The 27,984-nt window shown below is 42.2% G+C and overlaps 1 long non-coding RNA gene across 1 annotated transcript; it reads left to right on the top strand.

Moving 5' to 3' along the window:
• Positions 1–621: 621 nt before the first annotated feature.
• On the top strand, positions 622–6,524 carry LOC144753479 (uncharacterized). The gene is made up of 3 exons (XR_013594382.1): positions 622–717; positions 1,859–1,951; positions 6,377–6,524. It is a non-coding gene; the product is annotated as an uncharacterized LOC144753479 (long non-coding RNA).
• The last annotated feature ends 21,460 nt before the right edge of the window (positions 6,525–27,984 follow it).

The following is a 27,984-nucleotide window of genomic DNA, read 5'->3' as shown; positions in this document are numbered from 1 at the left end:
AACCATGTTGGATTTTCAAGACCAAGACAGGCATTATATCATTTAATCTATTGGCCATTATTTTGGAGAAAATTTTACTATCTGCTGTTATTAGAGATATTGGCCGATAAGACCCTAATTCGTCAGCATTTTTCCCTTTCTTTTTGAATACTACAATAGTGGCCAGGGACAAGGAATCAGGTGGATGTCCTAGGAAAGCTTGATGGAATATTTTGAGCAATTTTGGTTTGAGCATATTCCTAAAAGTGCGATAAAATTCTAAAGGGATTTGGTCTCGCCCCATAGCTTTACCTGGAACTAGGCTGAGTATGGCTGATTCAATCTCCTCCCAAGTTATAGAAGCTGCAATCAGATTATTTTCAGCTTCCGTTAGCTGAACATTGTCTAAGCATACTCTGATTAAAAAGCAAATAAATTAGATGGGCAGAAAAATATATCAATTGAAGTATTATATATTATGAAGAATATCAGTTTTTACCTTTTTCTGAAGTGTTTTATAGTCTACTGAAAGAGGAAGAAGGATAGCGACTGAAATCCAAAACAAGTCACCCAAGAAGTCATTACAGAACAGTATTTAAAAAAAGAAAATCACTTATTGTACCATTTTCTTATATATTTACAGAAATCTTATTCTAATAAAAAACTTCATTTCTTCAATCAAATGACCAAGCAACGGCCTTTAAGAATCTTCAGAAAACAATTCAACTGATATACACAGTAAGTATCTGTAAAACACTATAAAACTACAGAGACTGTTATCCAAGATACATTTAAGATAAAATAGATAAAAACTGAGTTTTAAAAAGCATAGTATGCCACTACCATGCCTTTTTTTATCACGCACGTTTTTAGCTCAAGCATGCTTCTCCAACTCATACCATTACCACACATTTTTTTTAACCAATGTATTTGTGCGGGTAGAACCCCCACACCCCCCATCTTCCCGTCATTATGTGGTAAAACATACGTATTTGAGGGGGGAGACCCCCCACAGCCCCAACGTCCCGTAATAATGTGGTAAAAGCCTGCAGTGTCAAAACTAGTTTGGTGAAGAAAAAAACAAGCGTTGTAAAAAAAAGCGTGGTTAAAGCTCTTACAATAAAAACCAAGTTTAAAGAGATGCTTTCCATTACATAAGTAAACTGTGAGTACCAAAGAAGCAAGTTCATAACTGTGGTTAGGTAGCAATATAAAACAAGCATTTACAATGTAGATAAATATATAGTATGCCTTTTCCAAGACCTTTTTAGCCTGAAGAAGAAGATAGATGAGACTAAAAACCCCAAAAACAAAGTAAGTCAACACAGAATAATTTTTAAAAATAGAAAATCACTTATTGTACCATTTTTTTATATTTACAGAAATCTAATCCTTTAAAAAAAACGTAATTTCCTTCAATCAAACCAAGCAGCGGCCTATAAGATACCCCCACCCCCCCATCTTCCCGTCATTATGTGGTAAAGCATATGCATTTGTGAGGGGAGACCCCCCCAACTTCCCGTAATAATGTGGTAAAAGCATGCAGTGTCAAAACTTGTTTGGTGAAAAAAAACATGCGTTGTGAAAAAAAAAGCGTGGTTAAAGCTATTACGAATAAAAACCACGTTGAAAGAGATGCTTTACATTACATAAGTAAACTGTGAGTACCAAAGAAGCAAGTTCATAATTGTGACTAGGTAGCAATATAAAACAAGCATTTACAACGCAGATAAAGATATAGTATGCCTTTACCTAGACCTTTTTTATCCGGAAAGGAGAAGATAGATGAGACTGAAAACCCAAACAATAAAGCAAGTCAACACAGAATAATTTTTAAAAATAGAAAATCACTTATTGTACCATTTTCTTATATTTACAGAAATCTAATCCTTCAAAAAAACTTTACTTCCTTCAATCAAACCAAGCAGCGGCCTATAAGATTCTCCAGAAAACAATTCAACAGATATACACAGTAAGTATCTGTAAAACTCTATAAAACTGCAGAGACTGTCATCAAAGATACATTTAAGTAAAATAGGTAAGAACAGAGTTTTAAATAACATAGTATGCCACTACCACAATTTTTTTTTTACCACACACGTTTTTAGCTCAAACATGCTTTTCCAATGCATACCATTAACACCCATTTTTTTATTTTTTAAACCAATGTATTTGTGGGGGAGACCCCCCACACCCTCCATCTTCCCGTAATTATGTTGTAAAACATAATTAATTTGTGGGGGGGAACCCCCAGAATCACCCATTTTCCCTCAAATAAGTGGTAAAAGCATGCGTTATAAAAACATGTATGAGATAAAATAAACATTTGCTGTAAAAATGATGTGGTAAAATCATAACGAGGAAGAAAATGGCTAATTGTGAAAGCTGTTTCGCACACAAGGAACAAAGAGTAATTACAAAACAAGCAAGTGCATAACAGTGACTGTGTTACCAATATATTTTTCAAAAACTTTTAAGAGTACTTATCTCTCAGCAATTAATAATAAAAAAAGGAAACATGCATAAATCAACAATGTCCTGCAGCAAGCAAGCAACGTATGTCAAATCTCAGACAGGAAATAACCTTTCTATTGTAAAGATAAATCTGTTGAACCCAGATATCATTGGAGGTGTGTGCAATATTTCTCGCCCCATTGCACAGGCAGAGCTGTTACTCTGGAAGAAACCGTAGTTAGGAAAACAGACCATAACCACTCTGCCTCTACAATGGAAATAGAAGTACAGGAACATGTCCAACAAATTAAACTTCTAGCACACATCTACAATGAAAACTGTGGTACAATACAGAAGGAAGTGGCTCAGAACATACATTTGCATGTTGCTGGGAGCATGCCCTCCATCCCCAACCTCAGACGTGTGGTTCAAAGAGAAAAAGTGACAAGTAATCCCCACCACATAACACCCCGCAACTTTGTAGATATTAACATCCCTAATGATTTCTTGCTAACTTTCTCTAATGGAAGCTCTCTTTTGTATGATAATGGAGACGTTCTGAGATTAATTTTAGTTTTTAGCACTAACCATAACCTTTTTACCCTTGAGAATAGTCCAGTTTGGATGATGGATGGTACTTTCAAATCAACACCCCATACATTTTCTCAAATTTACACTGTTCATGCCAATACAAATAACACAACAGTCCCTTTAGTGTTTGCTTTGCTGCCTGACAAACAATCTTCTACGTACACTGAATTTTGTCAGTAATAAAAAGCAAATCCATGAATAAAAGTCCTCGAAAAGTAATTATTGATTTTGAATTGGCAATGATTACTACAATTACAAAATTATACCCAGAAACACAAATCCAAGGATGTTTCCTAAACTTTTCGCAGGCTTATTGGGGTAAGATTCAGAAATCATGCTTGGTTGAAGACTATTTATCAAGCAGCAAACTACAATTTGAATTACGAAAGCTAACTGCGTTGTGTTTTGTGCCACCTGAGAGTGTAGATGAGCACTACACTGCAATTACAGAATCTGATTCTTTTTTCCCAAAATGTTTTCCCAAAAAGAAGAAAAATTTACACCAATACTAAATTACTTTGAGGATACCTGGATTGGCCGTCTAAGCAGGATGGGGCCGCAGGAGGAAACTCAAGTATCCTATAGAATGGCGGAACTGCTATTCAACCTGCTTGGAGGGTGGTGCAAAAACAAACAATGCCATTGAGAGATGGCATAATTCTTTTAATAAAACTGTAGCTCGTCATCATCCTAATTTTTATCATTTCCTGGAAATTTTGAAAAAGGAGCAACGTTTCCAGTAAATGAGACTATCGAAATCACTGTCAGATAGCCTGAATCCACGAATTTCCCAAAAAAGCAAAGAAATGTCCGAGAGACTATTGGCTAAACTTCAACAATTTAAGTTGATGGTGGCTTCTGACTTCCTTGACAGTATTGCATACATTTTACACTACTGATTTTAAAAACATACTAACATCATTTCAAAATTACTTGTCATTTTTTACTCTATCAACAATTCATTTGGAATTTTGGAAAATGTTTTTCACAAAAAAGAAAAGTTGGGGTTCCTACCTTAAGATGTCTTCTTTTTTTCAACTCAATGGGAGTGTGAAATATTCCTTGAGTCACCATGAGTCAACAACTCCTATCACCACGATCTTTTCCTAAGACTTTTTTTTCTTGGGGAAAAAAACTCCCCAAATAATCAATTTTTTCAATCAAAAAATTCCAAAATCCAGGAAATTTTTATAAATAGGCAACTACATTAGCCTCAATCCATTGCATAACTGGATTCTCCTTTTATCCAGCATAAATTTTGCAATGATCAGTTCATTTTTTTCGCCTTAATCGATAAAGAGAATGCTTTTGGATATAAATGTTTTAAATATTTTAAGAAACACCAAAAACAAAAGAGTAATAACAGAAGGCAACTATATTAGCCTAAATCCAGAGAATTTCCAAACCTAACGTTAATATGCACTTTTATAAAAAAAGCAACTAAATGTGCAGTACAAAAAAAAGCTGTTCAGCAACAACAAGAACAGCTGTACTTCTCCAAGTTTTTACAATTTTAGAAATAGTCTGAAAGCACATTTAATACCATCTCTTGAATCCCTGAAAAAAAAGCATGCCCTGAATTAATGATTCAATATAAACAAATACTGTTATTACAACGAAAAGCATTTTCTTATATTTCCATACTTGTTTTAAATAAGCCATTCGCATGGAGGAAATGCAAACAGTAGCATGCATTGGTTTTTGATAATCGTGAAAACTGAGCATAACGCTAACACTAAATCCTTTTCAAATGTTAACACTTCCCACAGATTTTACTTTACATTAGGGGTATCCACCATGTTTAGGTTGAAGCATGCGATGGCTGCGCATGCGCAGTCTTGCTTGTGAGATCTAATGAGATTGAGGGAGATTCACTATCGAGCTTTAAGCCCCGCCCCTCTTTCCCATTGGCCGGCGTCACCGTTCATGCTAAACGATGGCCGGCCATTGGGAAAGAGCTTGTGGTGACGTACACTTTTCTTTTTTTTGTCCGTCCCACTTGTCGGACTGACTTGACTTCCTTCTGGCGTAAAAGCTTTGTTATCTTTATGGGGTCAAACAGATGGCCCTATAAAGATAATGAAACCTTTTGCGCCACAAGGAAGTCAGGCCGAAGCCGTCCAAGCGGGACGGCAAAAAGATGAAAGTCTACATCATGGCGAGCGCAAAGCGCGGGTGCCGCGATTCTACTAAAATGAAAGAAATTGATGTTTTTTCTATTTCTTTACTTTTTGTATAATTACGGCACCCGCGCTTTACTTATAACATTTTAAAATTAAAGCCACGATTATACCAAAGGTAAAGAAATAGAAAAAACATCTATTTCTTTCATTTTAGTATAATCTCGGCACCCGCGCTTTACTTATAAAATTTTTAAAGTAAAGCGCGGGTGCCACGATTATACTAAAATGAAAGAAATAGATGTTTTTTCTATTTCTTTACTTTTGGTATAATCGCGGCACCCGCGCTTTACTTATAACATTTTAAAAGTAAAGTGCGGGTGCCACGATTATACCAAAGGTAAAGAAACTACCATCCAGCCAGTCCATTCAGTTTTAATTTATGAGCGTTGCTAATAAAGATCTTTTTACCTTTCAAAGAAGGGAACTGCACAGAGAGACACCAAAGCAGGGCAAAAGAGGCCACATTTATGTGAGTTATTTGGTATTGGGCATGGTCAACAGGTTGACAATCCCCGTCAGCACAGGTCAGAGGGTCACCTATTCTCGTGTCCCTGTGGTGTTGCCACACACCGCTCTTTTAGGAGGTTAAATCTTCAGACGCACACGTTTGCTAGCATCTCTTTAATGAATAGTTTAATGAATATCATGTCTTCAGACAGGATTTTTTTTGTCTGAAAGAACAGGATCTCTGCTTGGGCGCTTCACTGGTAGGACTGGAGCACCTTAAGGCCACGGATCGCCTAAATAAATGTACAGCAAAAGGGAGAGCGAACTGAAATTATTTTTAAGACCTTTTTTCCTGTATCTGTAATGTGGGATGCCAGGATCAGCAGAGGTTGCAGCCTTTTAGTGAAAACAGGATTATCAAATGTGTTCCCTTTTTTGGGTGGACTGTAAAAGAAATTGCAACATCTTACTGTGCACGTCTGCTGCTTTGATTAAGTTTTTGTCAGCCCTTCCTTTTCTCTCACTTCTCATTTCATCGGGTGAAGCCGGTTAACGAAATGGGGTAGATGTGAATAGTTATTCACGGGTAAATCTGCAGACGTCGGAACATTAAAAGTTGAGTTCATTATTTTTTATTTCTTAAATATTTGCTTCCTTTAAAACATGCGTATTAACACTGGATTAAAGCCAACCCTCCCCAACAATTCTTTCCTCTCCCATAGCAACACTGAATCCTCTGCTGGCTCCAGAACCTAAGGAACAACTTCACTATGCCAGCAGACCTGTTTTTGTTAGTCAGCAAAACCCTGTATTGTGAAACCTGTAAGTACATATGTGTAAATGGAAAAAATGAAACCAGTCCCAATGGGATTTTTCTCCTAAAAAGCATGTCTATCTAAAGGTACCCCTGGTGTTAGACCAGTTGGAGACTCTGCCTTTGATTCGATCATTTTATGAATGAAATTGGAGAAGCTCTGTATAACAAGCATTTGCAATGCAATAGGTCTTGCATTAGGAAAGTTTGAGCTATTGGTATTGTAAATGACACATTTTTTATTTATGTCTTGTTTTTGAAAATAGCGAAATTAATAGCTTTGTCATTTACAATGCCAATAGTTTTTTTCGCAAATGTGACACCTATAGCATTTGTAATGCAATATGTGTCGTATTTACGTGACTTACATGTATTGATATTACAAATAACAATGGCTTTTAATTTTTTAATAATTAATACTTTAAAAAAGTTATTGTAATTTATAATGGCAATAGCTTAAACTTTTGTAAATAACTGTTGTGAAGATTATGTTCAGTGTATTTTATTGTTACGAAAATCCAAGAACAGAAGTGAAATATTAACATCTTTTTGTTACATTTGTAATAAAGCTTGAAACATTGAGAGAACATATTTGAACCAGTTGTTGTTGAATGCTTGCACAGATTGATGCTGTGGTGGCGCTGAGTGATGTTGTGATGGCGAACGAGTGATGCTGTGGCATTCAGTGATGCTGTGGTAGCGCATCGTGATGTTGTGGTACCCCTGAGTGATGCTGTGGTGGTGCTGAGTGATGCTGTATGCTATGTTTTGTTTTGCTATCCTATGCTTTGATTTGTTATGCTATGCTATTTTTTTGATTTTTGTTATGCTATGTTTTGTTTTTTGTTATGCTATGTTTTGTTATGTTATGCTATGCTTTGTTATGATATGCTATGTTTTGCTATGATATGCTATTTTTTGTTGTTGTAATGGCTTGCTGGATCGTTCCACAGGAGCGTCAGGAAACTGATGAATAGTCCTCAGCCGTCCCCTACGGCCTCTCGACTCTATCAGACTCTAGAGTATCGAGTGGCACGGCAGGGGAAAACAGGGAAACAAAACAAGGAAAGGTGGGGGTAAGACAAAACAATTCTCTGTCGATGGCACCACTGTAATGGATCTTTGTGAGTTGAACAGGCTGTAAAGAAAGGACAAGATTATTGCTGCACAAGTGACGTAATACTATAAGACATATAATGGCAATATCAACATTTAACCTACCACTTTGATATACTCGGCTAATAGTTAATGCAGAGGGATGCATGCAGAGTAGTCCTATTTGCCTTCTACAAAGCCTCTTGTAACACCTGTATAACAGACAAACAAAGCATATATATATATATATTCCAACCTATTTACTCTCAATTCTGGATGAGGAATTAACAGGCTCACCAACGTGGTTCTGCGGAAGTAACCAGGAGGGGCAAGTAGGTTACAGGCTATAGGATCTCTTCTTCTCTGAATATCTGTTTGTTTCTGAGGTGTATGTAGCATACGTGTTAACTGTCAGACTGTAATATATTGTAAAGATACCAACACAATTGGAGAATAAGCAAAAGGTAGCATAAACACGCTGTTACCGTGATTCAGAAGATTTGAGCCGTAACTACACACTGCACAGGGGTGTGGTCCACGCAAATTCTCCCAGGTACAATATGTCCATGAATCCGAGAGCAACCGAGGAGCTACTAATTAGTGAGTAGCCGAGGAGCGACTTCAGCCGCCAAAGTGAATAACTTGTAATGCCAAGCAGAACAGCAGGAACAATTTCGGTACCTCAGGGAACCATAGGAGCGAAACTAAAATAGAAATAAATGGTATGCAACACCCCGCTGGGAAACGGGACGCAATCCGGCCCCCCAACAAAGCACCAGGTAGAGAACAGGGAAATACAACAGCAGTGCCCGGCTGCGGGGTCGGGAGAATCTCCAAACCGACAGCGGAGCACCAGGGAAGGGAAATTGAGACGTGGGCAAGGCAGCGCCCGGCTGCGGGGTCGAGAAGCAGCAACTCTAAACACCAAGCCAGATCCCCTGGAATGGTTCATCTCTCCCCATGAATTTACCCATTTATCCTTCTCGAATAAATAAAGCTGTGGAGTGGTGGTGGTAGCAGTTATTGTGGTGTTAAACTACAGGTGTATTGAGCGGGTCTGCGGCTCTTAAGATAGCTGAGTGCAATTTATTTGCGTGTTCTAAATGTAGGTGCACATAAAATGGGTATACTGCTTTCCTAGAGCTCTCAACAGGCATCTCAGTTCGACCACAGCACCTCCTACTGGTCTCCTTATGGGACACGCACAGACACATCTCTGTCAGTACAGCACAATCCTCCCCTACAGCTTCCCTTGCTGTTTCAGTACTGGATCTTATAAATCACTCTGTTGATGTACTTCAATATTTACATGCATTGTCCCTCTACAGGCCGCATATCCAGCCCATCTTTCAGAAAATAGCTGCTCAAGTGGAGGGTGAACCTTGCTGCGACTGGGTGAGTAGAAAGAGGCGGCTAGTTAACACTCTACGGTCTACATTATGTGTAGGTGTTTTTTTGTGTTTTCTGTGCATGTGACCTATGTGTCTACTACTAACCTTTGTTTAGCTGTAGAATGTGCAGAAATGTGCAGAAAAGTTTGTATCTCTTTCTCTCTCTCCTTCCCTCTCTATCTCTCTCTATCTCTCTTTAGCTGTCTTACTGTATGTATTCTGCCTTTCTGGTCTATGTGCCCGGAAGAAAGGAGGAGAAAAAGTGTGTGATGTGTGCCTGCCTGTCCCTGGCTGCCATGCTTTTATTTCATTCATGGTTTAGTTAATTAATGATGGTTTTGTAGAGGGCATTGGCAGGTGTTGGTGAACATCGTTTAATGCGGACACTGACTTATACCACCCCCTTCCTTGACAAGTTGGTGAAGAAGGGGCCGGGCACTTTGTGAAGATGGTCCACAATGGCATTGAGTACGGGGACATGCAGCTCATCTGCGAGGCCTACCACCTGATGAAGGACGTGCTGGGCATGAATCAGGACGAGATGGAAAAGGTGAGTGGGATTCCACCCCCTACACTTTTATTTTCAGCTGCTGAAGAATGTGCTAATTCTGGATGATGGTCAGAACATACCCAGGAGCGTGCTGATGAAGGATGTGCTGGGCACGGAGTATGGCTAAGACTGAGGCACCCTTGTGCATCTCTTTATTCATCCACTAGGTACTAGATTATAAATCGCCAGCCTGGCATTGAAATGGTTTTGTGAAGAAGGTAACCAAAGTCCGAGGATGGCACTTGGAGTCGGTTTTCCCTGACATTAAGCGTGGGGAAGTGCAGACTGGAAGGCCATGGAATGTGTGGATTTCTGGGCCCTACAAGGCACCAAGCCATATTGCTAGCAGATTGACCAGCAGTTTGCCACCAGGAAAGAGAGGAGAATCTTGTGGTTATATCAATAACTTTACTTCTAACGAGGCATCCCTTCACTTTGAACAAGATTAGGGGAGAGGAGTTGGCCTAACGGCTGGGACGGTCGACCTCGTATCTGAGTTCGAGTCTCGGCAATGACGCTGAACATCCTGTGATTCTGGGCAAATCACTTAATCTCCCCGTGCCTAACAAAAATGAATGTGTGTCCTCATGTAATGCAACTGGTGCTAAGTGAAGCGCTCTGATACACGATTCGGGTCAGGTTTGTGCTATGTAAACCTCTGTAAAACAAAACAAGATCCCGTCACTTTGTCCCGGGGTTGTGTGTGACTGCGTTTGTCCTCGCGGGGTATCTGCATTTTCAGCCCCTTTGCTCTCCACATTGTCACTCATACCAAACTCAGGAAAGGAGGCCAAGAAGGTTAAAGTATAACAGTTTAACCTCGCACACTACAGAAATATCCCAAGTGACACCGCAAGATAGTGTTATTTCCAGCCACATATTGCACCAAATGAGCATTTTATTTTATTTTTATTTATTTTCAAAGTTTTATATAGCGTGAACAAGATCTTTGCAGATATCTGAGCGCTTTACAGAAACAAGGGGTACGGGAAACAGGAGAGTGATTAAACAAACTTTTGGGTACAAAATAGTAGTAGGTAGTAAGTGGGTAGCAAAATAGGATAGCAATCAAATAAACAAATAGTACAATTAGATAATCAGATAAACAAATAGTACACAGTCGGTGCAATGTCTTCGATACATCAATAAAAAAAGAGTTCAAGTGAATTTAGCCATAAGGATGGCTTTTACTTCTTTCTTAAAAAATGCAGTGGAAGAGATAAGCCTGGTTTCGGGAGGGAGTGCATTCCAGATCCTGGGTGCCATTCCAGAGAAGGAGCGTTTGTATGTTTTTTCCTTCCGGAATCTTCGCGGTTTCAGGAGGAGATTTTTTGTGCTTCTAGTGGATCTCGAGCCCCCTGATATAGTCAGCTTTTGAGTGAGGTAGTTGGGTGACTTGTGGTGTACAGCCATGTGAGTCATACAAGCGATTTTCAGCTGTATTCTGGCTTCAAAAGGCAGCCAGTTCAGGGATTTTAAGTCAGGGGAGATATGCGAATGTTTTTTGATCCAGTGATAAGTCTCGCTGCAGCGTTCAAGGAGGCTCTTTGGGGTGCGGTTGTTGATAGGGGGAGTCCGCAGAGAGCGACGATTCCGTAGTCTATGCGTGGGATGACTAGTGCTTGTACTGCAGTTTGGAAGTTCTTAGCTGGGAGGAAGGGTTTAATTTTCCTCAAGGTGTTGATTTGGAAATTAGCTCCCTTAGTTGTTTTGCTGATATGCTGCTGCATGTTGAGATTGGCGTCAAGTGTGATGCCTAAGGATTTCACGGAGTCCACGATAGTGGTTTGGACATTGAGTGCAGTTAGGTGCTTGAGCCAAGTTTGGGTGGTGGAGATTTTCGCAGGAGGTGAGATCAGAAGGAACTCAGTTTTCAGAGCATTTAGTTTGAGGTGATTATCGGCCAACCATGATTGGGTGTTTGTGAGCGCGGAGTTCAGAAGTTTGATGTCTTCCGGGGATTGTAGTTTGAGATAGAGTTGAGTGTCATCGGTGTACATGTGAAAGTGTACATTAGATGCTTGTAACAAGGTGGTGAGTGGTTCCATGACTAGGTTGAACAAAGTTGGGGATAGGGAAGATCCTTGTGGGACGCCTAATGTTACAGGCACAGATGGGGATAACACGTTGTTGATCTTGAACTTCTGAGACCGGTTATGTAGAAAGGAAGTGAACCACTTGAGAACAGTCCCAGATAGACCCATTCTGGTGTTTAACAGCTCAAGTAGATTCTCATGTTTGATGGTGTCAAATGCTGAGGAGAGATCAAGTAGGATGAGGAGGCAGGAGTCGTTATGATCTAGGATTTGGAGGGTGTCATCAATTATGTGTGTCATAGCCGTTTCCGTACTGTGTCTTGCTCGGAAGCCTGATTGATGAGGGTTGAGGAGGTCAAACTGATCGATGTGTTTTGTCAGTTGGAGTTGTACGCATTTTTCCAGCAGTTTGGCCAGGGTGGGGATATTGGTGATAGGGCGGTAATTGTTTAGGTCAGCAGGATCAGCTGTAGGTTTCTTGAGTATAGGCGTGACCTGTCCCACCATGAGGGAGTCAGGGATGAGACCTTGTTGAAGGGAACTGTTAATGATTTTAGTCCAAAGTGGGAGGAGCAGGGGGATGAAGTACTTTACAGCATTAGCAGGTAAGGGGTCTGTGAGGTGATTAGAGGGTTTCAAGGTGCCGAGCAGTTTGTTAATTGTTTCTTCTGAGTAGGTGTCGAAGGAAGACCATGCCGCGTTGTTTTTCGGTTGAGTGGAAGTTATGCTATTGGGGCTGGAGTAGCGGCATACATCATTGAGGAGATCGCCTCTTATGTTATCAGTCTTTAGGTTAAAGAAAGCATGAAGCATCATGAGGAGGTTTGGTCTCATGATGATGAAAACCAACTTATTCATCTGCATTATATGTAGCCATTGGTATTATGGTCTGTTTCGAAGTCTTTCTTTTGACATACCCCCGCACGTTGTGTATAGCACAGTGCCCATACATATTCTTTCTTCACAGGAGCAAATTACAGCTGTGCCTATACAACTGCTGATCTAGCCCAGAAAGCAGTACTTTTCCATCATCCTACTTTTTTTCTTTTTGTCTCTTCTTTGGTTTTTAAAGCTTTCTTCACGCTTTTTTGTGACATTGCTGAGTCCAACACATTCCTTTATGTTTTTTACTAGGCTTTCGAAGATTGGAACAAAAAATAGTTGTACTCCTTCCTTATTGAGATCACAGCTGATATCCTGAAATTCAAGGACACGTATGGCAAATACCTGCTGCCAAAAATCCGCGACACTGCTGGACAGAAAGGCACTGGCAAATGGACCGCCATCTCTGCCGCCTTGGAATTTGGCATTCCTGTTACATTGATTGGTAAGTGTGCTCCCCTGCTTCGATGCTCAGTCTTCTAATATTTCTTGATGGAGGCAACTGTGGGCCCAAGTGTTATTACGGGTCGACTTTCACAGAACTCCGGTCTTGTTATATGGTGTTAGCACAAGGGCTCACTAGAGATCCTCTGCTTTGTAGAGCTTCTATGAATTTTCTTATGCAGTCTTAATGGAGCCCATAGTCAAGCAATTTCCTTTGGTCTCCCGTATGTTTTGGATTCAGTCTCTAGACCTGCCTTATCTTGGGTCTGAGCTGCGCTCTCCCTGGTGTTGTAGGTTAAGTCTCCCTTCCTCAAGACCTACTTTGACCCTGGACCCTTTCCAGGACATAGCTTGCTTGACCTGGAGTTGTAGATTAAGTCTCTGGACTGATCGCCTCCAGTAAAGCAACCCCATGATTTCTATGCTTTGGGCCCCTGGGCATTCTCTAACTCAACTGGTATCTGTGTAAGGCTTTCCCATGTGTTGTAGGTTCATCTTCAAGATTTGCCGTGACCCAGAGTTGGCCTGGATCCTGCAGATTCAGTTCCTGTTCTGACCCTGGGCGTAAAGCGGAGTCCCCTTAAGTGTTGTATATTCTTCCCTTGCACCCTTAGCCCTGCCTCTTCCACAGGCTGTTTGCAGAGTTTTCATTTATGATGTAGATTCTGTATTTCAACACGCCCCTCCCCCCCACCTGCCACGCAACCTATCTCACGGGCCTACACTTGCACCATCACTTAACTTCCAGATGTTGCAGGTTGATTTCTTGTATCCTTTGGACATTTACAGGTGCTGTAGGATCAGTCACTTGATTTCGCCCCCCATGTAGATTTTATGAGCAAAGCTCTTGCAAACCTTTTAAGGGTCAGTCTTTAGACACTATGCCTGCTTCTTAACAGAGCTTTTTCTAGATGATGCACGTTTAACATTTTACTCTCTAGATCTGCGCTGCTGCAGTCCTTCAGCAGAGCTCTTCCAGGCCTAAACCCCGAGGCCTGCTATGAATTGGTCTCTGAACAGACTTTCACAGGTCAAAAAGGATCAATCCCTGGGTTCCACCATCTGCTTTGGTCACAGGCTCTCTGAACAGAGCATAGGCCTCTGTGGCGTTTTGAGTTTATTGCACTAATGCAATCCCTCTTGAGTCTGCTTTTGATTCGCGTTCTTCAAGATGTAGGTTCCTTAGATTGCAACGCCCTCGATTCTGATCCGAGTTCTCACAGGTAATATAGGCTACTTACCTGGACACCTAGGACTGCCCTGATTACTAGTTCTCTGAGCAGGCTTCTCCCAATGTTTACATAGTTGTCGTCGGCCGGTCCCCTAGATCCCATAGCCTGCTCCCAAATCTGGAACAGTGAAGACCTCTCCCAGGTGTTGTAGATTCAGCCTTTGTATACCATGATCCTCTGTTAGTAGATCTCTCCCACGTGTTTCAGGTTCAGAGTCTGAATCCCTTAGCTTGCTCTGACGTGCAGAGCGCACTCGGGTGTTGTGCGTGCAGTTCCTGGAGCTGGAGAGTTGCCCTAATTACAGCTCAGAGCAAAGCTTTCCCAGCAGTCCAGGGATCTAGGAAGTGAATAGGCCACACACTGTCCAGAGATGAGCTCTCGCAAGTGATTTCTCTTGGAGTCCGTGGACGCAGTGCCTACTTTGACCCTGGATCTGTACATAGTTCTCACAGATATTGTATGCGTGCCTCCGGGCAGCATTGTCATTACACTGGGAGTGTGTCTCCACCTGCCTCTCTTTTGAGGCACACCCACTGGGTGTGGCCTGGCAAACATTACATGAATACCTTTTGCTCTTCTGGCCTTGAAGAGATTTAGACTCTGTACTCAGTTAATGCCTTGCTGACATTTTAAGGCTGCTCTGAGATGCAGAGATGCATTCCTTAACTGACATGACCTCCAAGCAAGGCAGGGGCTGGGCACTAGTGGAGGCCTCGGGGCTGCTCACTTGCTATGTTCTCCCACCATCACCCTCAGCACATTGTACACTCCCCTCTTCCAAGTACCTAGCTTGTGGGGTGCTTGGCATCTGCTTTGCTGGAGAAAGGAGTGGATTTTGTAATTTGAGCCGTGCTTCCTTTCAGGAAGTGCAGAGCTTCACATTCAGCCTTGTGCAAACATGCCATTCCTTCCCCAGTCACTGTGGCTGGAAAGTCAGCATGACTTGCTGCCTTGGTACACCGGAGTCATCCTTGTCTGTCTCTAAATTGGGATGTATGACACTACAACGCATGCTTTTACATCGCATGCTTTTACAACGCGAGTTTTACAACGCATACCATTACAACTGTTAACGCGGGATTTCTGGTCTGTTATTACCTTACCAGATCCCAGCTCAGGTCGACTGGATCGTTGGTACCTGTCATTGAGTAAAAGGCAACCCACTACTAGATCAATCAGTTAAGAACTTAAACCACTCTAAAGAACCACTTACTATGAATAAGTTTTAAAAGTTTATTGTAAAGCCAAAAACAGCTGGAGATACAAAATTCTCAGCATAAGATTCAAAAGATACACAGGTACTAATATAAACAGATATTCTCTAAATGCTCTTAGTCTACAAAAGAAAATTATTAAAGCCAATTCAAAAGTCAACAGAGTTGCAAGAATAGCTATGATCTGCAACTTGAGTCATTTACAGAAAGGAAAAGTTCAGGTTAGACTGTCCCTACACTAGACTAAGTGACATCCCTACTTAACAGATCTTAACCTAAAAAGGTGTCAGCAGTGGTGACTTCCAAAGAAGATCACACACTTCCCTTAGTCTCTGAGTCAAGTTGGTTTCTTGCAGTCTACCTATCTGCCTACCCATCCGCTTACTTAGGCTCCTCAGACCCTCTGTTCTAACTCCACCCCGGGGTGCTATCCCTAATACAAAATCACATTTCCAATAGAAACGCCCCTCGGGACGCCCCTCACGTGGTATCGATTCTGGCGGCAAATTCCATGCTGGTACTCCTCTGGACCCTTCGTTAGCGTTGACCTTGCTTCCCAGGCTTCTCTCCGGCAGGACGGTACCCCCTAGAAATTCCTGAAGACTCCTACAGGCCGGTGCCTGGCTCTCTTGAACAAAAGCCTATTCATCACTTTACTGATTATACCCTCCTCGCACCTGCAAACAGACACATGTACTGTGGGCTTCAAATTCCGGCCTACACCATATCTTTAAGTCGTAAAACATCTAAAAGGCCTAACACGACTTCTCTCTAACGAGCTCATACAAATCAAAAGGAATGACTTTGTCTTTTCAGGCCTATAAGAATTATGTGAAACGGGCCTCTTCATTCTGCAAACCTTTTTCTCTAGTTTAAACAGTATTCTAACTTATATCACACAGTAATTATATAAAGCATCTAAAGCATATAATTCAGTACTATTAATCAGTAATACATTGAATAATAGCAACCTTAAAATCCACCACGTATAAAATGTAACTGCATCCAGTACTCTATGTGAACTGCCATGTGGCCTACACATTTCTACGTTTTGCAGAATTACATTTTCCCTTACAGTAGCTACATAACATGGAATTTCTACGTCATTCTAACATCACTACACAATTCTATATTAACTTTTCACACAGATATATGTATTAGTATTCAAATTAGGCACTCTTATATATTTGCACTCTATAAGTTCTACACTCTTATGTGTACTTTACTAAGATAATGCAACGTGCTTGTAAATATGGTGCACTTCTACATTTTTTCTCAATTTGCGCTCTCTCACAACGCATAGTGCTTTGGGGCGCTGGATAGTGAATAGTTTAATTTACTATTCCAACTCCAGTCCCCGTGGATAGTATGGAAGGTGTTGGACAGTAAATTGAACCTATTCCCTATCCTAGAGCGCCCCCCAGCGCAATGCGTTGTAATGGTTTGCGTTGTAAAAGTTGCGTCGTAAAGGCACTGCGTGGTAAAAGTTGCGTTGTAGAGGTTGTTTCCCTCTGAATTGTAATGGGGTTGGGTGTGGGCTTTTACACTGATGTCCGTTGGGGGCTCCTGTGCATGAGCGTTGTATGTGTCCAGGGTAGGAGGTTCATGGGCAAGGGGGAGCGAGAGCTCCACAGCTGTAGAGGGCTTTCCATGGCTGAGAAGAGGGAGTGCTTGGACTCCAGGTTTGTCGTTAATGAGGTTAAAGGGCTGTGGTAAGTTGGTGTTCACGGTCTGGGGGAGCAAGGTGTTCAGCTAAGTGGAATGTGCTGGGTCATCGGTGTACAGTGCTTCGAGGATATTAGGGGCTCCTGGAATTCAATGGGGAGTGTACTTAAGATGCTTATTTTAAGCAGAAGGAGGATTATACAGTCCTATTTGCACACACTCTGGTCACTTGATAAAACTGTTTTTCAGAGCTTCCTACTCCAGACACTGTGGGATGAGACCCAAAAGCTACTTTAATTATTTATCTGAGGCAGAAGTAAGAACTCAGATCTGCAGTCACTAGTCTCAAAATGTGCTCAAGCTTTAGGGCTTCAACCATGAACTCCTTCACGGGTAAGGGAGACCCCTAGAGCTGCTCTCACGGCTTCCCTTTAATCCATCCCCATTTGTAATAGGGTTGAATCCAGGTCATTAGCCATATCTCCCTTAGTCTGGTCACGAGATTCTCAACACAGGCGGCTTTAGTTAATTCCTTATTGTGATTGAGGCCCACAGGACTGAGTCACAAAGCACTGAAGGTAATGTGGGACCTGTGGGCTGCAGTTATCCTAGAGCCCTGTTCATACCCGGTCAGCAGCCGTCTGTCCTTCAGAATGACATGAGGGCTCAGGGCTGGTGCAGCATCTTCTTCACTGTGATAGGGCTGAGTCACTAGACTGTGTTTATAGGCTGCAGTCACTGCCCCCAGAGGTAGGAATAATCTAACCAGGTTGTAGTTGTACCTCTTAATATGGGATGAGCCAAATCGGATCGATTGATCGATGTTGGGCATATCTCTTCCCTCTCCAACCAGTTATCATCCTTCCTAGGCGGGGTTGGCGACAACAGTGCATACCCTATGACCACTCCGAGAGGCCTGCTCTTTACCCACCTCCTGGTGGAAGCCAGGCTAGCACTGAACTAAATGAGATGAACATTGACTCCAAGAACTCGCAGGAGGGCGGGCTGGCACTACATTTGGCATGGGCCCCCATTGTTTCTTATGCAACTGTATGCATGCTGATGTTGTACAAATGTAATGCACACTTGTGGATAACTCAATATAATGAAATGTTTGCTCTAAAATAAAGTAGTTAACAAATATATGGGATGAGGCATCGGGGGCTGTTGTCACTATTATCCCTACCTCCAATATGGGATAATTGATTGATATCCATGTCGGCAGCCATGAATCCCTCCGTATGGGTTGAAACCGCACGGTAGTACGACTGCCAAATCTTCCTTGTTGTGATTGGGAACCTAAGTCACTAGACAGTTTGGGTGAAGTAGAACTTCGCATCTACACTAACTGATCGATCATGGTAGGAATGACACCCAATATGGGAACACGATCTTCATTCATTCACTCGCTCCTTACTCTGGCTCAGTCATGAAATTTCCGGTCAGCTTCTGGTCCATATTAGCTGGCTACTGGCTTAAGTTCTTTGGCCTCTGATGTTGGGGTTTCTAGTCTTGGGCACGTGCTGACCTTGTTTGCTCTCTGCAGGTGAAACGGTATTTGCACGCTGTCTGTCGTCTTTAAAAGAGGAGTGCATATAGGCCAGCAAGCATCTGAAGGGACCGAAGCAGGCCACGTTCAGTGGGAACAAGAAGAACTTCCTCAAGGACATCCGCCTGGTAAACTCAACAGGGCCTGAGCCCATACTAGAGGCGCGTTATGTTTTCACTCACCTGCTTCTCTAGTTCTTTCAGGATTGTATCTTCCAGGTGGCTTGCCCTGTCCTTCCTCTTACGTGTTTATATGGTACTGCTTTGTGCTTTCTTGCTTAGCATGTCTTGATGGTCTGCTTTCTTTTGTTAGCCCTGTCCTTTTACTCTTGCCTCACCTTGCACGACGTGGCATAATCCTGTCACATAACTGCTTGCTGGACATGTCCTGTTCCTACCAAAAAACAAGGCCAATGGGACGGTCCTGTTTCTTTGACCCTATTTCTTTCAGGCATTCTCCTGTTCCTGTTGCCAGATTTCTGGCGGTTTAGCTTTGTTGCTCTGCTCTCTTTCCCTTGCTGGGCCAGTTGTGTTCCTTTGGCAATGCCTCTTACCAGGCTACTCTGTTGTTCTGATCTAACTTTTGTTGGACTGGTCATACACAATGCCCCAGCTGCTTACTGACATTCTCCTGTTTCTCTGGCAGTGTGTCCTGCCATCCTCACACAAAAGTTATTGAGGGAAATTGAACAACCCAAAAGTGGCTTGTAAGCCAGGGTTAGAAGAGTGTGAGAAATTGGGTTTTATCACAAAGATATGTGCATCCTATCTCTGTAACTGATTGAGTTTGTGTCCTGCTCTTTGTGTGGTCTCCTTATGTTGTGTACTGGGCCAGGCTTCACGTTTTGGGCTCTCTGATGGGCCAGCTCTGTTCTGCCATATGTTTTTCTGCACGACTTGTCTCACTTGTAACCAAAGAAAATAATTGCAAATCTAATCAGACTAGATATTTTACGTGCAATAAATGCCTGAACTACTGAAGTGAATGGATTGGCTACTCCAGCTATACTTAAAGTGAACCTACACTTTTTGCCCAAAACAAATGTTTGGCTTGACCGCGCAGCTGTAACTACACATTAGGTGATGAACATGAAAAATTGATTTAAGAACCACTAGTGACAGAGGGACTTTTGTTTCTGCCCAAATATTGATTCCTCTCAGTACTGGTTTTGATAGGGCAGAAGGTGCGTGCTTCCACTGCAACGAGTTCTGCATTGTGGGAAAGCCTATGCTCAACACAGCGGGACCAGGTTAGTTATCATGACGGGCCATTGATCAAGGCTATAGGCCTCATCTGTTTAATATGAAAAGGCAGCAGGCACAACTTAGTGAATGTTAAAAGCATGTCAAAGCCAATAGTCCTTTAGGGGTGGATTGTCATCACACTTTGTTAAAGTTTGTAGACCAGTATTTTATTACACATAATCTCTCACATAACCGTAGCAGGCAAGAGTTTGTGTTGGTACCCCCTTGGTGAAAATGTGCATGTGTAGTATCCTTGTTCTACCCTTTCGGGAAGGATTGTATATAGTTTTGCCAACTTCAGTCTATGCGGATTTTTGTAATTTTAAGTCTATTTGCTAAGTTGCCTGATAGGAAAGCTTATGAGAAATACATTAGCTATAGGCCTGACTGGGTTATTGGAAGAGGGGTATGCAAGAAGCAATGGGCTTAATCTTTTTTTATTATGAAGATTTATGACAAACACAGTAGGCCTGACATATTTATTGTGCAAAATCATATTTTATAGCCAATTGGCCTTTCGATGTAGATTGTTATTGTACCACGTTAAAGCCTGTAGACAGATTGCATTATTTGGAGCTTCTCAGATAACTGTAGTAGGCAAGGGTTTTGATGTTGGTGTCCATCTCTAGTTTCCCTCTCTGATGAACTCTGAGGATAGATTTATAATTTGATAATCTCCTTTAACTCCTTTGGAATTGAAATTTTGTGTAGCAAAATATATATATATATATATATATATATATATATATATCAGTGCAAGTGAGGAGCGCCTAGTGTCTTGCACCTGTGAGGCTAGGGTGGGACTTGATCACGTGACTGGGAGTGGTCACGATCAGAACAACTACAAGAAAGGAACCCCCGGGAGAGCAACAAACATTCTGGATGGGCACTGATGAAGCCATTGAGGCGGAAACGCGTCTGCCCTGCGTTTCCAGAGACTCTCTAATGCCAGCGCTGTTTTTAAAATAAACCCGTTCCTGATTCACCCCCGGAGCAGTGTCACACTCTTTTCGTACGAGAGGGGAGAGCCGAGTTGGTATGTGTTGCCAGCTGCAGGTGCTGGCTAAGTGACACGCCCTCTCGTTCTGGAGCTACGCGGACTACCTGTGCCCTGGAGTACACATGAAAATACACCACGTCGCCCCCCCCAGGCGCTGAAAGCCTATGAGGTACACATCGCCAATATGGGGAGAGAGGAGGCAAATCGTTGCCTGATAAGGGGGACTCAGGACAGCTTTACCACCGGCAAGGCTGCGGCGGCGTGGGGACCCGGTCCGACATCATTTGGAGCATCACGTGATGTGTCAAGAGGCCCCATCACTGAATGGTCACTTGCGAAGGACTCCACTAACCACAATGCAGCAGTGCAAGTGAGGAGCGCCTAGTGTCTTGCACCTGTGAGGCTAGGGTGGGACTTGATCACGTGACTGGGAGTGGTCACGATCAGAACAACTACAAGAAAGGAACCCCCGGGAGAGCAACAAACATTCTGGATGGGCACTGATGAAGCCATTGAGGCGGAAACGCGTCTGCCCTGCGTTTCCAGAGACTCTCTAATGCCAGCGCTGTTTTTAAAATAAAGCCGTTCCTGATTCACCCCCGGAGCAGTGTCACACTCTTTTCGTACGAGAGGGGAGAGCCGAGTTGGTATATATATATATATATATATATATATATATATATATATATATAACATTCGGACTGTATGTTTGAGGGTTGCCTTGTGGAAAATCTTTTGTAGAATTCGTTGGGCCTTAATTGAGAAAGGTGACGAACGATTGATAAAGTGATAGGCTTGATTGGTTTATTGGTAATATGTATGTCCTACGCCTTGGGTCGGACATGTTTATTATGAACATTTATGACACCATAGTAAGCCTAACCAGTTTATTTTGAAAATTGTTTGTCATTGCCACTAGAACTTTAACCCGTTTACCGCGGCGGCCATTCTGCCGCGGTGCAGGCGTTCGCAGTGGGCAGGGCTGCGGCGGCCGTTGGTCGTGCGCAGCACCCGGAACAGGTTAAGGTTGGATTGTCATTAAACTGTGCTGAAGTTTGCACAAATAAGTTTTATTACACAGAATCTCACAGCACAGATTACTGTAGGCCAGGGTTTTGTTATCGGTCAACACTTCTAGCACTTGTCATATTCCTGTTGGACCTTTTGCGAGAGGTCGTAGATTATGTATTTTGTTTTATTTTTAATACATAGTTATACTTTTGATGGCTGTTTGCCTACCAGCTGACTTGTGAGAAACTTTATGCTCCATTTAGTAGGACTGAGGTGATGGGGACAAGCCAACTATAAAGGTTACCGACCTGGAATCTCAGATTACTGTAGTAGGTCAAGCCTTTGTTGTTGGGTTACCCCTGTGACAAACCGAAGGCCTAGATTTAGGGTTTGACAATCCTTGTGCTTGTTTCAGAGGGCAGCATATTGTTTTGCCAGCTGTAATTATGTACATATTTGTAAAGTTATGACTGTGTATCAGTGGTTGCTTTGTAGCAAATGTTGTGCTCAATACTCTATGCCTGTGCTTTATGGTGATAATCCAAAATGGAAAGCAGTAGGCCTGATTGGGTTATTGTGAAACATTATGTCAAATGCCATTTGTATCATCTGTTTACCAGGAATGGTTATGACAAAAGCAGTAGACCTGACTTGTATAGTGTGAAAAGCCTATGTGAAAGCCAATAGGCCTTCAAGGTTGGATTGGTATTACAGTCCGTTAAAGCCTACAAGCAGGTATTTTGTTACAGGGATTCTCATGGGTTACTGTAGTGGGCCAGGGGACTGGGTGTTGGTTAACTCTCTGACCACACTCTGGGGTTAGAAGCTTTGCACTGCGTGAATTCTTGTATTGTTTATTATTTATATTTCACCTTCTGCTTAATATCACATTTAAAACTGTTTCCCGTTTTTAAATCTTAACTTTGTTCAAATTTTTCGTATTGGGCTCTCCTGTTTTGTGAACACAGTACGCAAACAAACATGACTAGAAAATAAGAAGCAGTCCATAGAGCCACAGTAGCAACGCAAGTGCAAAGTAAAACGTTCATTCGTTTTTGAGGATTGCCCTGGAGACAGTCTTGGATGTCTCGTGGTCTGTTCAACTAAATTAATAAATAAAGCATTGGTAAGGACAATAAGTGGACTGTGACAGGCCTTTGATTTTTTTTTTTTTGCAAAAATATAGGCAATAGCCAGTAACAAATATAAAAGTAATAAAAAAAATATGAAAAGTAAAAATGTCTTAAGATGAATGAAAAGTGTAAATGTCTTCTGATGGTAGTCCAACCTCCTTAGGTGTCCATAGGGCACACTGGTATTACTGGGCTCAAACCTAGTGGTTGAGCTCATTTGCCATTTGGTTCAATGTCTTTTCAATCCTTGGTTAAATAGTCTTGCGCGGTGCTGTGGACTTGCCTGCGCTTGTCAGTTTATAATTCCATTGGCAGACTAAGCCCTGATCTTGGTTGTGTTGCAGTTCAGACTGTACAGCGGGCAGGAGATGTGTTCCCACCCTTACACTGCTGGTACTTTTCTTCGTGGGGCCACAGAAGCAACCTTGTTCAGGTTGGGGTTTGCAGCGCGGACAAGCTGGACAAACCTGCTCTGTCCTACCAATCTTCACCAGTGGTGGTCCTTATGACTAACTGCAGGCTGGTGTCTGGATGCAGAAGTTGCGTGCTACTGACCAAGTTTCATGACAATTATACTTCTATACCAGTTTTAACCTACAGGCTGATCCTGAGTTCCCACTTCGGCAGCAGCGTGGCTTTAGTTTTCTTCATGAGCAGCGGCAATATCACCAAGTCAAGCTCGCAGCAGACAGCTGGCCAATACAGAAATCTTCACTGTGATGCAGTTGTGATACAGTTCCATTGAACTAGAACTGTGCAGAGCAACAGGGGTGGGGGCCCTGTTGCAGCATGAGTTGCTCCTGCTTCGCTTTTTTTTTCCAGCACGGTCAATGCCTTGTCAGGAAACGCCATGACGGCTCAATGCTTGACATGTCTGCTGGGCCAGCAGACATTTCATAGTTTTGGCAGGCGGTTTCTCTGTCAGGAGGATGGAGTAAATCAGGCCCGTAATGTCTTTATGGAGTATCGAGAGATGCTACCAATTGTTATTGTAGGTTGAGAGGCTATGAAAGGACAAGCACTGATCTCCTTCCTATCCAGACAAGAATTACAAGAATTGCTTGTCTGGTCTGCTCCCAGTGGCACAGAGATCCCCTTCAATGCCAGTACTTTGAGGGGATGTGTTTTGTGTCACTTGTGAGACCAGTACACATTCTAGCTGGCCACTCCGCCTTGGTCTTTCAGCAATCCTAAAACCAGGAGCATTGAGTTATGACAGAAAATGAGGTTTCTGGTGTTCCCTGTGTGTCTATATTAACCTGTTTGGAATGCTGAAATTGGCTTGGGATGCTAGAGGTTCATTTAGAGCTTGGTGGAGTGGGAATCACAGCTCCAGAAAAGAACACCTCCTCTTCCAAACTTGAGAGGTGGGGGAACCACTAGTTTCCAATCGTAGAGCCTCAGCGGGCTCCTCTGTCAAACCCCTCTACCCAGAGGCCCACCCTCCACAGTGTAGCTATGTCTATGTCTAAGAACATTAATAAACAAGGGGAATGAGGGTCTAGGGGACAGTTTAACGACCCGACAATACCATAGTCCCAGTAAACAACTAGTACAACAAGAGATAGTAAGGAGTCTAATACAAAAAATGAACTAAGTTGTAACCCTTACGTGTTGAATGGAAAACTAAGGCAATAAACTTACAAAGTGTTATGCAAATCACACATAGGGTCCCTCATAACTCATGAGAAGATTCCCATCAGTCACCACTCGGATCCGCCCTTCATCATCTGGGATCCTTATTTCTCACTTGAATAAGTTGGAACCCACAGTGGATTGGCAGATGGTGAAAGCCTAATCCTACATGTGGTATACAATGTGAGCAAAAAAGATATTAAAGTGACTGAGAAGCAGTGCTACAATTAGTGAAGAGTGAAAGTGAACTGGTGCAGTGTACTTATAAAATTAGGTATAGATGAGCAAAAAAACTTTATTAGGATTCTCCTCTACCCTAAGCATAAAATGAGTGCCTAGTGGTATAAAAATGACCACTAATGGAGATGGGGGGTCGACATGTTTCTGCAGACTTATAGGATCCAAAAGGTATCTGGCTGCTTCGTCAGGACCATTCACGCTACTGCTTAGACCAAAAAACAACAAAATGAGAAGAAAAGATACATATCACCTGAGTATGGTGACAAAGTCCTTCTCCTGGCTGTGTAGTCAAAACCAAGAAGTGAATCCATTCATAACACGATACAAATAAAGGGAAACAAACAAAGTGCATACACAATTAAATACAGAACACTGTGTTAGAAATAAATTTTTTCTTAACGCAGATACAACTTTTTTAGTTTCAGATGTGTAGTATTCCAACTATATATATCATACACATCTGATCTCAACAACAAAGGCTATTGACTGCTCACTTACCAATTTGGCAGGAGAGAAAAGTCCCACCTCACCTGGCCACAGCGCAGGTAAAATAGGTCACCGCTCTAGAGTAGCGAAAAAAGGAATCAAATGAAAAGAAAATTAGGACACCCAAGGTCCCACTCTGCTCCAGCACACAACCATTCAATCAAAGAGACTATTCTATGTGAATGTCCCAGCTCTCTTTTGTCAAATGTTCGCATAGGTATTTTTAGATGTTCCTCATACCATTATTTGTAACCATAGGCAATACGTAAGCATTTGCATGCGAACAACGCACACACTTAATAATGTCTATTGTAAAGCCCCTGTATATTTAAGAGCTAATCTTAAGAAACATTGTTGGTATGCGCGCTTTTCAATCCTATCTTTAACAAAGACGCATAGATTGAATCCAGTATTTAGAGCCAGCTGTTCTGTGGCATTGAAAATATTCGTTGTTATGCGTACAACAAGCATATCTTTGAACAGACGCATTTAGCATGTCTATTGTTTTAACATGACCATTATTTAAAAAGTCCATAATTTTGGATCAACAGTACTTTCACTTTATAGAGTAAAGCAGTTACTGGCCGTCATAGGGAGCACTCGGCATTGCTGCATGGTTCCCGTAGAGGACAACAGCCACGCGACTCCGAGGTATCTTAACAAAGCTACAGTGGAGTTTTAGTCTCTCTAGTGAGTGCGCGCGTATGCCAGTAAATCTAGAAGTGCAGCGCAAGAGTTGAACGCGCCTACCTGTCCGTCGGTACCCCCGGCGTCCCTCTGGGCTGTCGGGGCATGTACCGACGTGGTGCGCAGCCGGTCATTATATCCCGGCTTCCTCCTCAGTGCCGGAGTCGCCAGGATGACGTCAGGATGACGTCAGTATCTCTGCGCCGCCCGTCGCCTCATGGGAAATGTAGTAGGGGCGATAACGCTGTCAATGTTTTAAGACAAAGCAAGTGTTGCTAGTCTTCGAGCTATTTGGTGATAACATGTTCTCATACATCAAACCTAAATAACAGTTAAAGGTTTAGATGGTGGAAAGCATTAAATATAATGCGAAACTTTGTATGAATAAACAGATTTACAGAGCCTGTAAAGGAAAAAGTTGATGCCTGTCAATGCCAAGGTGATAAACACTAACACCTGGTCTTTATAATGCCATCCAGGGAATATTTTCATTGAGGCCCTCCTTATCAGATCTGAGCTTAAACACCCATTTTTGTTCTTTTTTTAAAAGAAAGTTGCTGATGTCAGTGATATGGGGAGGGATCATAGGCTGTTCAATGACAGTCCACCTCAGTTCTGTTGGTAAATGCCCAGCCTCTATATAGTGTGACGTAAGTCTTGTGGCCTGTTTGCAGCATCTAATAGAGCTTTTATGTTCTGATATTCTTAGCTTCACTTTTCGTGTAGTCATCCCTACATATTGTTTATCGCAGGGGCATGTTATCAAATAGATTACATTTTGACTGTTACAATTGGTGAAGCGTCGTTGCTCCCAAGGGCGACCAGTCCCAATATCAATCTGAGTCGATTTCGTAGTGAGTGGACACGCAACACAATTACCGCAGGGATGATGTCCTGTAACTGCAGGCATATCCCATAGGGTTCCTATGGTGCGGGGAATCGTGGGCTTAGGTCTGGTGTGGACTAACTGGTCTTTGATATTTCGTCCTCGTTTGAAGGTGAATAGAGGGGTTGGTAAATCGACCAAGTCGTTCCCAGTGTTTAAAATCGCCCAGTGTTTTCTCACTATTTTCTGGATCTGGTTCGACTTGGTACTGAAAGTATTGACACATGTAATCCTTTTTTGCGACGGCTTGGGAGGTAGTAGTTCTAACAAACCTTCCCTATTGTTGTTCGAGGCACTTTTTTTGCAGCCCTCACAAGGCTTTTTGGATACTTCTTCTCAATCAGATTTTGCTCAAGAGTCTGAGAGTGTTCATCAAATGTTGCCCTACTGGAACAATTCCGTTGAATTCGGAGGAACTGTCCGTAAGGCAAATTATTGAGAAGTGCCTTTGGATGGAAACTCTCATAGCTCAGTAAAGAGTTCCTTGATATTGGTTTGCGGTATATTTCTGTGTGCAAACCAGTGCGAGTAGCAGTGATCAAAAGATCGAGAAAGGCAAGTTTGTCATTGCTGTATTCCATGGTGAATTTCAAAAAAGGATTTCTTTCATTAAGCCACAAATGGAACTTATTCAGATCCTCAATAGAGCCATGCCACACCACTAAAACGTCATCAATGTATCGTTTCCATAGACGCACATTGTCTAGGAACGGATTGATAACATTGAGGACATGGTGTTGTTCGAAACTGTGCACGTACAGGTTAGCGAGACTAGGGGCAAAAACTCTGCCCATGCTGGTCCCGCTAATCTGTAGGTACACAGTGTCCTCGAACATAAAAAAGTTCTCCGTCATGGCCAAGGTTGCAAGCGTCATGACCAACCTCACAGGTGTGATGGAATCAAGATCTCTCGCTTCGAGCAAGCTTTCTATTACCTCCAAAGTTTCTGTTTGAGGTATGGAGGTGTATAAGCTCTCCACATCGAAAGAGACTAGAAGATCCTGATCAATATCATAATTGACTTCTGGTAAAGTTCTAAGCACAGCCTTAGTGTCTTTTAAGTAAGTTGGCATTTCAAGTACCAAAGGTTGAAGAAAATGATCCACAAAAGTGGATAAAGGCTCAAGTAACGAGCC

This window comes from Lissotriton helveticus, chromosome 5_1, assembly GCF_964261635.1.
Source record: "Lissotriton helveticus chromosome 5_1, aLisHel1.1, whole genome shotgun sequence".
Classification (NCBI taxonomy): domain Eukaryota; kingdom Metazoa; phylum Chordata; class Amphibia; order Caudata; family Salamandridae; genus Lissotriton; species Lissotriton helveticus.
This window is presented reverse-complemented; position numbering and strand designations above follow the sequence as displayed.